General features: G+C 58.6%; 1 protein-coding gene across 2 annotated transcripts in view; it reads right to left on the bottom strand.

Moving 5' to 3' along the window:
* The window catches only part of ZNF185 (zinc finger protein 185 with LIM domain), a 58,505-nt gene extending 46,477 nt beyond the window's left edge, over positions 1-12,028 (bottom strand). For both annotated transcript variants that reach the window (XM_082444883.1, XM_082444882.1), the window contains exon 1: positions 11,849-12,028. The gene's annotated coding sequence lies outside the window, so the exon portion shown is untranslated. The remainder of the gene's footprint in view (positions 1-11,848) is intronic.
* Positions 12,029-14,700: the final 2,672 nt, after the last annotated feature.

Raw genomic sequence — 14,700 nt, 5'->3', positions numbered from 1 at the left:
CTGCCCTCCCCCGTGGTCTCCTCTCTGCCCTTGAGCCAGGTGCTGCCCTTCTGTGGCCCGTGAAGGGTGGGCCGTCATGGTCCCCGACACCTTCCAGCTCCAGGAGGCGCTGGGGTGAGGAAGCCGGCTCTCCAGGATGGGACTGGCCCAGCACGGGTCTAGTCAAAGCACTGACCCGCCACAGCTGGCCCCTTGGGCCTCAGGAGAGGGGCTGGAGGCTCAAGCGAGGGGGCGTGACAGGAAGCAGGGGCCCTGGCTCTGCCCACACAGTCCTAAGGCACAGCGACCTCCCTCTTAGGGGCCTGCCACCCTCTGGGCCCCTCCAGGGCCAGGCCCTGAGCAGCCGGGCCATGCTGCCAGCTGGCAAGTCCCGGGCATGTTTTCATGGAGGTCATAGGCACACTAAAACGGGCAGGGCAGGGGGCCAAGAGGAAACCCAATTTGCCACGTCAGCAAGAGCTGGATTTCCCATAAACTGCACCGAATGAGCAGCCCAGCAGGCCCGAGCCCTCTGAGTGCCAGGAACGGCACCTCATCACTGCGAATGGGAGCCCCGCGTGCCTAGCCCTGCACCAAGGATGACACGTCAGAGTTCTGTTGAGCAGAGCTCACCCCGTAGGTGATCCTCGGACCACACTGCCCAACTGTCCCATCCCAGCAGCCCCCGGAATGGCCCCACCGGGCCGCCTGAGATCTTGGTCCCTCCGTCTCCTGGTGCTGCTGACTGACTGTGTGGCCTTGGGGGAGTCCCTCGTCTCCTCTGGGCCTTGGTTCATCAGTTTCCCCTCAACAAGCCTGTTGGCCACGTTGCCTAGAAATTTTCTGTCAGATCAGAAGCAAATAAACCACTTACTTCCAAAATCAGGGCAGATGCATGAACATGCAGAATGACAGAGGCAGAGGGGCCACTGGGGACTCCCAAGCCAAAGGGGCAGGGACGCACCCAAGAGCCCACAGCAAGGGGTGGCTTTACAGCTTCTTGTCCCACCTCGCCAGACAAAGACCAGGACTGATGCTTCATCTCAGAAGTCAAATGTCTTTTTTCATGGAACAAGAAATCTGAGTCAGGAAGTAGAGTCTTCTCATGGGACTGAAGAAGAAGGCAGCGCTTTAGGACAAGGAGACTTTAAGGTAGTGAGTCCCAGCCAGACGGATGCACCATGACACTTGAATCTATGTCCCAGCTGGACAGCTGGCTTCTCCCTCCACTTCACCGCCTGCCTTCCCTCCCCCCAACAGCCATGGTTCAGGCTGCAGTGACTTCTGCCCTCCTCCTTGGTCCACCGGTTTCCATCTGTGCCTCCTTCTGGCAGCACTCATCGGCCCCTGATCCCTCCTGGCCCACATCAACCCGTGCTTCTCACTCAGCTTCTGCTGGTCCCCTACTGTCTCCAAGACTGGGGGCAAACTCCCCAGTCCCCTGACCCAGCCACTTTTCACACCTCAATGTCAACAGTGCGCTCCAAGCGGACCACATGCCTCAGCATCCCTGGAAGGTGGCCCTGCCAAGTCAATCCCTGCGCCTTTGCTTATGCCGCTGGGCTGGAGGCTGGCGTGGGCCGTGCTCCTGACTTACCCAATAGCGCCACCACTCCTTTGAGCCAGGTCTCCTCTCAGACCCACCATCCACTCCCCTCGTCTGACCCTTCTCAGAGAGCAGGGCAAAGTAGCCGCCCAATCAGTGGGCAATCAGAAAACCCTCACTGCAGACAAGAGCAGCTTTGGAGGAGGGGGGGTGGACCACTCAGGAGGGCATTTCCTGGGCGGCTCTCAAACACTGTTGGCGGGCAGGTCAGTCAGGGCATCTTTTTGGAGGACAAGTCTCCGTGTGTGTCGAAAGCTTTAGAGAGGGCAAGCCCATTGATCCAACAGTTCCCCTCACAGTAACCTCTCCTAAGGATTCAAGTGCATAAGTAGAACACAGTATACAACAGGGTGTCATCTCAGTGTAGAATATGATGGTGCAAATTTGGCAATAATCTAAATTCCCAATAGTTGTATTTAAACATATTATGATCTACTGTTCAAGCAAATAATATGCGCCCATTACAAATGATAATGATATATGCGATATTTAACAAGCCTTCAGGTATATTGGTTTCCATATATCATTAAATGAAAGGCAGCTTTTAAAACCAGATGTGTAGGACGTTTCCATTTCCTTAAAAATACATTTACATAAAGATGCACAGGAAAAGAAACAACTGAAAGGACATATACAAAAATATTTTGCAGAAGCACCCTTGGGGGCAGGCTGAAAAACACAAGAGACACAGTAGCAGAGAATGAACGTACTTTGCACGTGCAGGCTCTCTGCTCCCTCCCTCACTTGGGGAGAACTGACCAGGCATCGAGGATCCACACCAACTCCCTCCAGCCTGGCTGACTGTAGCCTTGGCCCGGCCCATCCATGGGGCCTTGGGATGTGGGCTGCCAGCATGCAGTCCAGGCATCAGGGCAACCCGCCAGCCCTAAGTATACCATCGTCCTGCTTCACTGTGAGCAAACTGGGATCCGGGAGATTGGGCAACTGGCCTCAGGCCACACTTCCAACACTTTCAGAGGGTGGTGGGCCCAGCTAGAATCTGAGCCCCAGCTGTGGCTGCACAGTAGCCCTGCTGACCCCACACATGACGTCACGGAGTGCTCCTTGGAGCAAAATCCTGGGGTCCAGGCAGCTCAGCACCAGTATGGTTCCTGCAAAGCAAGGCACTTGGCCCCAGCAGCTGGCTCACACCCGCTGCAGGGAGGAGACTCTTGGACTCAGGCCAGCCATGCACACGGTGCCTGCCTGGACTCTCAGCTTCACTATCAACTCCGAGCTCCAGACCCCAGCATCCTCTCCGAGGTGGGCAGCCCTCACCCTGCAGCCCCAGACTCTACCCTCTCCACGTCCAACACGCCAAGGTCTCTTATGCCCAGGGCTTGCACCTGAGATGCAGGATGCAAAATTCAAGAAGACATGGGAAGAGAGAAACTGTTCTGCACCTCCCCACTCACCCCACGCAGAAGGTGGAGAAAGAGGCGAGATGGACGCTACATCACTGGAACGTTCCATCTCCAGCTGCCTTCAAAAGTGGGGCAGGAGGCCTCGCCTGCCCAGGCCTTCCAGTCTTCCTCTTCGTCTGGGCACTTGGGCTTCTCCCAAACCGTCCTAGGCCCTCCTGGCCCACGAGGCCTGCCATGAGGAAGGGCCACCCAGCCTGAGAGCAAACACCGCCCCCCCCCCAGGCTCACAGCTCTGCTCCTCGTCCCTAAGGGGCCTCACAGGCTGCATCTGTGAAGCGGTGCTGAGCCACCAGGCCTGTGAACCTACTCGCCGGGTCTCCTCTTGGCAGGACGCCTCCAAGTCAGAGCATGTGCCACTCGCTGGAATCTGGTCTTCTGACTCCTTAGGAATTCCCACATTGCCCTGCCCAAGGGCCTGGCCTGGGCCACCAAAGGAACGGGTGGCTTATGTGCCACCTTCTACCCCAGCTATCCCTCATGGCACACCCCTGGATCCTCACTAGGTGTAGCCCCACTAGGCAGGACCCCTTCCCGTGCTAACTCCCAGGGAAAGGGCTTCCAGCCCTGATTGGATAGACAGAAGCAAGGAGCCAATGAGGGGCATGCACGGAGCCTGTGGTCCCGGCCACAGCGAGCCTGGTGGCATCAGAGGCCAACAGAGCTGATGCAGGCAGACTAGCAGGAGGGAGGGACCTGGGAGAGCTGGCAGACAGTGATGCAAATGCTTGGCTGATGTGTGAGGAGACAGAGATGGAGAGAGAGACAGCGAGGAGGGGTCACCCTGTCACCCCACAAGGACGTGCTGTGCCTCCAAAATGAGAAAACTAACTCACAGAAAGTTTTCTAGAATCGCCCACCTGCCTGACTCCCCACATCGTGCACATCCACTTTCCCAAGCAGGCCTCTGTGTGTCTCCCCTTGCAGCTACCAACTTGACAAATGGCCTCGAGCTTCAGCCCAGGAGGCATCTCCCAGACGCACCCTCAAGTTCCCCTGGGGCCCTCCCTCTGCTGCTGCTGTCCCCACACCTTTCCCGGCTCCCCCCAGCACAGCTGGGACGGGCTGGTTTCTTCCGGACAACGGGAAGGACACCAAGGTCGGGGCGAGGTGGCCGGGCCTGAGACCACAGGCAGCCCAGCCCCCGGGTCCCTTCCCAGGATCCCTGTGGCAAGGGCTTGTGTGAAAGGAGACGGCAGGCCGAGTGACTGCTCTGCCCCCACCCTGCATGCCAGGCAGGGACCCCCTAGGTAAACTGGGAGGGAAGAGGAACAAAAGACCTTTAGCCGTGCTTTCCAGGAGCACAGAACATCGTTTCACACGCAGGAGCTGCAGCCAGAGGGCACGGGTGTTGGGGCTTGTCTGCATGTGTGTATGCTGGGCGCCGGCCACTGTGAGCAGGCAGGCGTGGGCGCGCCCCTGGCAGAAGAGCGAGGGGCAGGGCTTCTTCCCCAGAGGTGAGCTGTGACACTCTGCACCCGGGGAGTTCACAGGAAGCCCGCTGTGTTTCCTCACATGTATCGACCTTCTGCGGGACCCCATCTCTGGCTGGCAGGGATCAGACGCAATTCTGTCTCTTGGCACCAGAGCCCACGGCTCAGCTCTGGGCAGACTCATTAGGTGTGGGTCAGGAGTCAGAGTGGGGAAGCAGCGGGACAAGGCAAGAGGGCAGAGCCCACAGTGTGACCCATGCAGCCAAGCTCAGTGACCAAGTACCGATGTGACGAGGACATCTGGAAGATGTCGTTGAGGCTTTGGGCCACCCAGGGGCTGGTTGCTGGGCCAACTTTAGGCCACGTTTCAGTAAAGCTGTGTCTGCGAGCATTTTTATGCGGCTCTGGGGCAGGGACTGCTAACAGCCGCAGGGTCCCGAATATGGCCTCCCCCATCACTTCAGGAGAGACACAGCACTCCTATCTGGGGCGGGAGGGAAGCGGTGAAGTGGCGAAAAGTCCCTTGTTTCCCAGCAGCTTGTTCCTGAGACGGGTGGACCCAGCCAGTTCTGATGCTTCAGCTGGTTGCTGCCGGGGGGCGGGTCTCAGAGAAGACAGCTGGCCTGGGAGGAAGGAGACTCCTTCCTTCCACAGGGCCTTGGCTCCCCACCATTGGATGAGGGTGTCATGACTAAACCATGAAAAAACAAAACCTGCAAGGGGGACCACAGCCGTCACACCTGTCCCCTCTGGCCCTCTTATGACAAATAGCCTGAGGCTCCAGGCTGCCAGAGCCTGCGTTGCTCCCCTGGCCAGAGTCCCTCCATGCCTCCCTCCTGGCCCAATTCAACCTGGGGGCTGCCACCCTCAGCGAGAAGTGGGTGGGAGGGAGGGAGTGAGGACACCTGTGCATGACCTCCCAGGCCGTGCCCCTCCTCACCTGTCCAACAGCGCGACCCACCGGAAGACTTGCCCCGCCGACGGTGGCCACCTCCCAGAATAGACACCTGGGTCCTCTTTGGGTGTGTTTCAAGCAAATGCCTTTAAGCTTCAACTTAAGGGCCCTCCCTAGTGTGTAAGTGCCCGTGGGAGGCCCCTCTCAAGGTCCTTCAGGGTAATGAGGTGTCCCAGAATTGGGGCAGTCTGCATTACCAGGGGACGGGTGACACCAAGGTGGTCAAAGCCCACCTGCTGGAGAGCCCTGCCTCTACCCAACGGGCAGCAGGTGCCTTCCTTAGAGAGCTTCCCTCCACAGTTGGCCTGGCAGCCCCTTGAGCCTGAAGGGGGCAGCAGAAACAAAAGCTGACAAGGCAGTGGGGACACTGCTTGCTCAGAGATGAGCCGGCCAGGCCCATCATCTGTCACTTCACAGGAGGGGCACACATGCCGTTTCTTCCAACTCAGGTGCAAAGGAAAGAGCAAGAGACACGGAGTCCAAGTCCTGTTCTGTCAGAAAAGGTCACTGGACATGTCACTTGCCCCCTCTGGCTGAGGAGGGAGGCCCAGTCTCAAAGCGCTCCCTGACCCCTGCACCTGGCCGTGGAGGGAAGGCACAGGCTTCACTGCAGCTCGTCACCAGGGCCACAGCCTCCTGTCCTTCCTCAGCAACATCCCCGGAGGTCAGAGGCCTAGCATCGTAGGGAGGGCCCAGGTTGCGCTGGGCTAAGAAAGGCCTGGAGCCAGATGAACGATGCTGAGGCCCCAGGCAGGATGTATGAGGGGGTGGGGACCCCTGTTTTGGTGTCCTCGTCCAGTCCTTTCTCAAGGCACACACTTGGCCGAGTGTCAAAGTTTGGACCCAGACTGACTTAAGCCAGCACTGGGTCAGCTGACCTGATTCCCCAGGCCAAAAGGGCTGGAACGATCAAACGTCCCATTTTATGAGGCAGTCTCCTGAGACCAAGTCTCATGAATGAGGACATCCTGATTCCCAGTCTCAGCAGCTGGCAAGAGGACAGCCAGCAGACGGGTTGCTTTCCTCCAGGGGTTCCTGGGATCCAGAGATTCTCAGCAGCAGTCCAGGGGGAAGGGGCCCTTCAGAGGCCTTCCAGATCGATGGCTGAGCAGCTGGGTCATGTCCAAGCCTCTCAGTTGGCTGCACAGCACACAGCTCCCAGGAGCCCTGGCCGGCCTCTCTGGCCTGTGCGAGCGACAGAGTGGAGCATCTTGCCGGCCCGTGATGCTCCGGTCCCAGGCCTCCTGCCTGGAAGCCAAGGGGTGGCAGGAAGGAGGCGTACCACATGGAAAAAAGAGCTGGAGGAGACTTGGGTTGCAGAGAGGGAAAATGTAATATGGAAAAAAAATGCATTGACTGGGGGGAGTATTTGTAAATGTGCTTTACAGGTAAATGACTTCTGCATGAAAGTCTGGAATTTCACCTCCCCTCATCCCACCCCCAACACCCCAGAATCTAGACTTCTCGGCGTCAGCACCAGAGGGGCCCTGGGAGGCAGACATCTGAGGCTGGTTGGCTCCCTCCGGGCGGTGGGGAGCTTGAGCCCCAAGAGGACAAAAGGAGCCACAGCCACCCAGCCACACATCACTCCTGTGCCCATTTGCTAGCTCTCAGCCGGCCAGATACAAGCAACTGTTTTGGGCAACTGGGCCATTTCAGAGGTGGCTTGGCCTCAAGGTCCAGCAAGGGTTTCTGGCAGGACCCTCTGAGATGTCTCTGTGGAGGCCAGGGGACTGGGCGGGGCCAACATGCTGGAGACAGCAGGGCCAATGCATGGGCCTCACCCCAAACAGGACCCTTCGCCGGAGCCACGTACATGAGCTATTCCCTGGGCCGCGACCTCCCCTGCTGTGCCAGGAGAAGGGGCCCAGACAAAGCCCGGGAGCCGTATTGTGGGGCCTGGGCCAGCTCTGTCCCTCCCACCACACATCCCAGTTGTCTCTGCAGCCCGGAACCAAGGTGGTCTTAAGCTCATCCCAGTGGGGCAGAGATGCTGTCCACATCTGCACACAGACAGTGAAGGGGGTTGAAAGGGACCCAGGGGTCACTGGAGCCCACTTCCACCCCAAACAACTCTTCCCACCCCAGGAATACCCCTGCACCCTCACTACTGCCACCCATTCAGCCTTTGCCAGAGCAGGCCCAGTGACAGGGAAGTCCCCTCCATTGCCCCTGACTGACATTGGCCAAGGCTGATTCCTTCTGTCCTAGTCACAGGCGCTCGCGAGTGACGCTGCCCTCTGCCTTCCCGTCCCCTCCTTTCTCACCCAGAGTTCCCTGAGCTCCACCCCTACCTCTTATCGCTGTCCTCACTTTCGGATGAGAATATGGAGAGCCAGAGAGGAGAAAGTGTTTGCCCAAGGCCGCGTATTCATTTATTCCATAAGCCGTTAGAGAAAGTGGAAGCCAGGCTAGGTGCTGGGCAGACAGACAGGCGGGAGCCTAGAGCAGCACTGCGTTTCCCAGGAAGGTGCCGTGGCTCGGGCCCTTCTGAAAGAATGAAAGAATGAGTAGGAGCTCGCTGGGCAGAAGTGATAAGGCAAGTCCTGGGTTTTGTTTTGTTTTGTTTTTTTCAGTCTTAAACCGGGCGCTGCCTGATGTAAGCATTCACACCAGGGATACCCGTTCTGCTGCTGGGAATCCTCGGGCCTGCTCTCTGCCACATCAAGCCCCGTGGGAAACTGACCTAGTCATCAGAAAGTGGCGAGCTGAGCCAGTGCTCACAGGGACCAGATCAAGGCCGCTGGACCGAGCACCCGAGGTGTGCCCACAGACGTGGCCGGGGCCAGGGACTGCCAGAGACAACCAGCAGCAGCGTGGGGCCTGCCCACCGTTGGCCCTGGAGGCCAGGCCTCCTCTTGGACCCAGGGTGTGCCACAGAGCCCCACAGCCACCTCGGCTGCCACCACCAGCAGCCCCAGTTCCCGGCTCCCTCTTGAAATGGGAAGTGAGCCTAGGCAGTGTTTCTGAGAGTGGCCTCTGGGTCCCTCTGGCATCCAGGTCACCCGGGACGTGTGCTTAAGTTGCGAATTCCTGCTCTCCCACCCCCATTAGACTTTGAGAATGACACCCACAGGGCCTCTCGTCCTTTCATTTTCCAGTCCCTTCTCCACCCAGCCCTGCCCCTCCTGCTTCCCTACCCCTGCCCTCCTCAGCCCTCAGTCCGCCCTGGGCCCCAGCGCCAAATATGGACATGCGTAGCTGTGAGATAAGGTGGCCTGGCTCTGTTCCTAATCCTCAAATGAGTTTTGAGTTCCTCTCTGTGCCTCAGTTTCCCTTTGGAAAAATGAACTGACACCAGCCCTGCCCACCTCCTGACCCTGCCATGACCACTGGAAGGTGACAGTCACACAAGTGCTCCCACGTCAACTTCCCCCTTCCTGAAGAAAACGATCAGAAATGTTCACCGTGGGGGATGCAGATAAGGGAGTTCTTGGTACCATTTTTACCACTTTTCTGTGAGCTTTTGATTAATCCAAGATAAAAGTTAAAAACAAAAACATTGAATATTGTCAAAGAAATCAAATCAGGTGTTAGTAGGCATCCAGAAATGACCCAAGAGTTAAGTGTTCTGTAGCAAATCACTGAACTGTGGGTAGACACAATATGCATCGTCGGCATAGACTAGCAGGGATTTTCAAACAGTTTCTCCTCAGGTGGGGAGGCCACAACCCTCCCAATCTGGCCTCAACCTCACCCCTGGCGACCACCTTGCATGGCTGCTCTTGTCCTGGCAGCAGCCAGTTCTCTGCGGGCACAGCAGGAATGAATGCAGAATCCCTGATGGATCCCAACCTTAGGTGCCCAAAGACCCGGGGCGCCATGTGGGTTGCTGCTCAGGACTCTGGAGCCATGGAAAGCAGCTCTCCTCTCCCCCAGCCACAGTCCTGTCCGATGCCAGGGGGGCCTGGCAGTTGGGGCAGCCTTGCTCAGCAAGCAGAAAGCAAGCTGGTGTTACGCATGAGCTGGCACCTTATGAGCTGTGGCTTGAAGCAAGATCCAGACCAAAGGGATCAGTCAGCCGTGGAGGCTGAGTGGGGATGGGAGACGGCAGGCTTCCAGCTTCCAGAGTGCACTGGGCCAGAGTTGAAACTTTTTTGGACATGCAACTGAGGGCAGTTTGGGGACCAGGTGCCAATGTCTATGTAGCCAGGTCCCAGGCCCACTGCTGGGGGCCCAGAGTCTCTGTTCTGCTTGGTCTTAGAAGGCCACAGGGGCGCTAAGCAGAAACGCAAGGCAGGCTGAAGGAGGCTGAGGTGAAGCATTGGCTGCTCCTGGGGTCGCTGCACTCCGTCTGGAATCTGGACTCGAGTTGACGAGGAAGGGAGGTTGGACAGTTTCTTTACTGAGTGGCCTGTCTCCTTGGGGCAAGGCTTGCACCTGATTTCTCTCCAGGGCCCCGCTGCCTAGCTCTGCGTGGAACATAGAGGGCTTAGGAAGAACTGGCTTTGGTCTTTCGGGAACAAGGGGGAGGCTAGACTCAAGCAGCCCCAAAGAATGCGCGGGCGGGGGGGCTTCCCTGGTGACGCAGTGGTTGAGAATCTGCCTGCCAAGGCAGGGGACACGGGTTCGAGCCCTGGTCTGGGAAGATCCCACATGCTGCGGAGCAACTAGGCCCGTGAGCCACAACTACTGAGCCTGCGCGTCTGGAGTCGTGCTCCGCAACGAGAGGCCGCGACAGTGACAGGCCCGCGCACCGCGATGAAGAGTGGCCCCCGCTCGCCACAACTAGAGAAAGCCCTCGCACAGAAACGAAGACCCAACACAGCCAAAAATAAAAATAAATAAATAAATAAATTTATAAAAACAAAACAAAACAAAACGCGTGGGCCTTGACAGGGCGGCTCTTGAGCGCCCCCTGCTGCTTCCAAGTCCTCCTCCTCCAGGAAGTTTTTTCTGATCCTCCCCTACGCCAGACGCCCACAGCCCCTTGTGCTGATGCCACCTCTGTCGCTGACTTATGCGTGTCCAGAGGGTGGAAATGAACAGATCCAGAGCACCTACTGTGTGCCTGGCCCTGTGCTAGGTGCCTCTCATCAGCTCCCCACAGCTGAGTACAGAGCCCCCAGCCTGGCCCCGGCTTCTGAAGGCCAGGCCAGGAAGGCACACGGGCTGGGGCTGGGAATTGATGGAAAGTGGGGGTAGGGCAGGTGAGGTGGATCTGCTCCTTCTCATCGTGGGGTGGCCCAGGGGTGATGAGGTGAACAGGCCAAGTACCAAGGCCAACCTGCAAGCTGGCTCCCGGTCTGTGCATCCATCTCCCAGCCACTTGCTTCTAAGTGGTGAGCAGGGCCTCTGAGCTGGCCTCTGAGCTGCCCCTGGTTTTTTGGATGAGGCAGTGGAGACCCTGGGAAGGTAGGACACTCTCCCCCACCCTCTGCCACCTTCCACCACAGCTCTAAGTGACCTGGTGAGGAGGGAGTGGGAACCCAGAGCCCCTCCCCACTGTCCAGGCCTATTGGCACATGGGGCCCTGCCCCCTGTCCCCAGCCAGGTACCACGATCAGAAGTCCAAAAGGCCATGAGGCCCAGGCACGACTGGGTCCAGGTGCCAGAGGCCTGAACCACCGCTAGGTGGGTTGTGAGGGGCTCTCTCTCAGGGTTCGCTGAGTGGTCCTGAGATGCGGCCTTCCACGATGTCAAGACTAAGTGCAAATGGCCCAGTGCGAACACAATTCCTATTGTGCCTCAGATGTCCCAAACCCCAGGCACAACCACCACCGACCTCATCTGAGACCCCAGCAGCCCTGGGTGTTACCCCCTTGGACCGTGGAGCTGCTGCCTGGGCGCCCCCGGCTCAGAAGCAGCAGAGTGGACAGAGCAGCTGAGCTTTCAGTCTCTTTCCAAGGCAGAGGTATCACTCTGCCTTTCCAAAGAGGACGAGGCTCTTGGCTCCCCTGCCCCCATGAAACAATCCAGCCACAGAGCCTGCTCACTGCAGATCCCGTCGATAACACCCAGCGGCGCTTGATTCGGCGCCTTCTGTCTGAGAAGCTACCTTCCCAGTGGCCCTTCAGGGACTGCCCTGTGCCCAGCACATGCTCACCACAAGCAACCGGTGAGCCTCCTGCTCTGGGCTCCAGGGTGAGCTGGACTCTGGGTCTCAGTTTTCTCATCTATAAAATGGACACAGGGAGAACTAGCTGATGTGAGATAGCACCCTGGCTCCAGGCCATTTACTAACAATCAAACCCTCTCTTCCAGAAAGAGTGAGGACGCCGGGACCAGGCCAGCCTCAGGTGCCTCTCTCCTTAGTCTCTTTGCTCAAAGTGAAAACCAGAAAACTAAGTACCCTGCCTCAGCCGGCGGAAGCCCAGGAGGGATGCTTAGAGAGGGTAAAGATTATGGATGGGGAAACTGAGGTCCCGAGTTGTCCCTGTCACCCGGCTCATCACTGGCCGGGTTCCCCCCGCTGACTCTGCCGCCCGCGCCAACGGCGACTCGACTGCCCTACCTGGCACAGGTGCCCGGCTCGCGGGGCGGGCGGAGGGTCGGGCGGGCGCGGGGCGCGGGCTCCCTCAGGTGGGCAGCGCCGGCCGGGCCGGGCCGGGCCGGGCCGGGCAGCGGACGCGGGGTGCGAGGCGCGGCGGGGAGCGCGCAGGGCGGCGAGGAGACGCGGACTGGCCTCCGCCCGCAGGAGAACAAACAGGTTTTCTCCTGCGCCCGAGCCTCGCCCCTCGCCCCTCCCCTCGGCCGGCCCCCTTCCTCTGCCCTCTCCCGGGGTAGGTAGATGCGCCTGGCACATTCCGCGCATTCTCCCGCCAGTGTCCTCGGCCCGCCCGCCCCTTCCCGGCCCCGCCCCGCGGAGCTGCTGGAGAAATCAAGGCCGGGGCTCCCCGCACCGAGCCCAAAGCGAGCTCCAGAAGGCTCTGCAGCGGTGGAAAACTTCCAGGCAAATTCCTCCGGGCTCGCGGCCCCGGGCTGGGAGGCCTCCGCCACGTGAAGGGCCCGGGCTGCCCAATTGCGCCCCTGCCCGCGCCCGACGCGATCTGGCCCCCGCTCGGGGCGATGACTTGCACAGATGCTGCGGGTTAATTCTGTCGAGAACTACTGTTCCTAGATCCATTTTACAGATGGAGATCCCAGACAGGGGCGGGGAGGGGGGCTGGGGGCTGTCGGCTGAGATCATGCAGGAAGTCCCGGAGGCCGGGAAGGAGAAGAAAGTGAGAGAGCCTGCTCCCCGGCCGCGCCTGAGAAGTTCTCACCCTGGAAAACCATCCTGGGGGGACTTGGGGTTCCCAAGGCACTGCAGTGAACACCCTGTCAGCCAGCCAGGCCACCCCCACAAGCTGGGTGGGGAGACACAGGCAGACCCCGAGGGCCAGTGCAGTTTGATAAGTGTCATTCAGTCCTGCTTTTGGAGTACTTGTGTCATTGTCATGCTTGTGGAGTACTTGTGATGGTTAAGGCACTGGGCTGGGGGCTAGGATGGAGGGAGCGTCAGAAGAAGCCCCTAACCCTACCTGTGGGGCTTGTCCAAGAGACCGCACAGAGTTGGCCTATGAGGATGACAGGATCAAAACGATGAACCAACAGGTTCTTCTTCATCGATCCCTGCCAAATCGATGTCCCAAAGGGCCCTCCAATCCATCCACTTCTCTCCATGCCCACTGCCATCACCCTAGTCCAGGCCTGGGCTCCAGAATCAGCGTCCTCCGTGGTTTCCCTGCCTCCGGTCTTGCCTTCCTCCCCATCCAGTCTCCACACAGAAGTCACTTTAAGACTTTACACGTGGCTCCACTGCCTGCAGCTCTTTGATGGCTTCCCATTGCTCTCGAGATAAAAGGCAACTCTTTAAGGGGCTCAAGGATTCGGCTGTGCCGACCTCTCTCTGCAGACCCAGCCACTCTCTCCCTCGGTTCAATACATTCCAGCCACACTCACCTCCTTCCGCCTTCTGAATGCATCCTGTCTCCTTGAGACTTTTGCTCTTGGCACCACTCGGACTCCCTAGAATGTCCTTTGTCCCCTTGTCTGGTTAGTGAACTCATAGTCATTCTTCAAAACTTTACTCAAGTGTCTGTAAATCCTCTCCTGACTCTACAGGCCACCCGGGGTGGGGCGGGGGGGAAGATCACTTCCTTCTGTGTGCTCCCCCAGTTCCCTCTGACTACATCAATCAAGCATAGTGGCTGTCACCTTTTATTGTTCTAGATGGTGAGCTCGGGGAGGGGAGGGCCCTGTCTGAGTCATCACTGGGACATGGAGACCAACATGGCAGGTTGGAGGGGATTGAGAGGTGATTGAAACTCAGGAAGCTGTCCTTGTTCTTCTTGGGCTTTATCAGGTAGGGAGGAGACTGCCCTGTGTTTGTGTGAATATGTGTGTGGGGTGTGAGGGTGGGGATTGTATATAAAGTATAACGTCACCTCAGTTCATCTGTGTCTCTGGCCAACAAACGTTTCTCTGCTTCCAGTCTGGTGGCCAGCATCTAACACCTTCCCGCCCCCTGACCTCAGGCTGCTGGCGGCCATGGACTTGGCTTGGCATCCTCGCTCCCAAACATACTCACTATATGACCTAGGGTGTGTTTCCCCGTCTCTGGGCCCCCTTACCCTTCCAGAGCCCCTAGCTTAAAGAGGTAGAATGGAGAGGACAAGAGGTGAAGGAATAGAGGTAAGGATGAGAAAGAGGGTGGCCCTTCTCTCTAAGGCCACCAGTAGGAAATGGCAAGCTGACTCCCAAGCCCTGAGTCTGGGTTAGCCAGCTAGAGAGTACAAGCAAGAGTGCTGTTCAAAGCCACCAATGGCCAGTCAGCGAGGGCTGCCTTGGGCTGGGCTGCCCTGGGGCCTCAAGCTCTTCCCATATACCGGGTGATTCAGCCCCTGCCAGGTCAGATCCACCATGACAGTGCCAGTCGACCTTTCCTTAACTCCTCCCTCCCTGCCAGGCTTCCAGGCCCTGCATCTGATCTTGCCTGCAAACGGGTTTGACTCGAATGGTAAGTGCCTTGCCCTGCCCTGCCCTGCCCTGCCCACCTGTTCGCTGTCCCAACACAGCCCCCACCGCCCCTGCCAGGGCCACCCCAAGCCACATCAGCCAGCATTCGTCAGCCTCCTCTTTGACTCCTTGCCCTCGGGCACGTGGACCCAGACACACCAAGTGCTCTCGTCCCAGCAGGCCACTGCACGAGATGTCCCCTTGCTGGTGACCTCCCACCCATTCTCAGCCATAACGCTGGCTCCTTCATGAACTTCCCCTTGGCCTAGAGCTCGAGGGCCAAGACCCTTGTGGCTGCTGGCTGCCCCCAGACTGGGCTCTACCCCTGTCTGGCTTGAGCTTGGCCCTGTCCTTTTCTACTCTCAG

The sequence above is a fragment of the Balaenoptera physalus genome, assembly GCF_965194825.1.
Source record: "Balaenoptera physalus genome assembly, chromosome: X".
In the NCBI taxonomy this organism is placed as follows: Eukaryota; Metazoa; Chordata; class Mammalia; order Artiodactyla; family Balaenopteridae; genus Balaenoptera; species Balaenoptera physalus.
The sequence above is the reverse complement of the archived record's forward strand: the minus strand, read 5'-3'. Positions and strand labels throughout refer to the sequence as shown.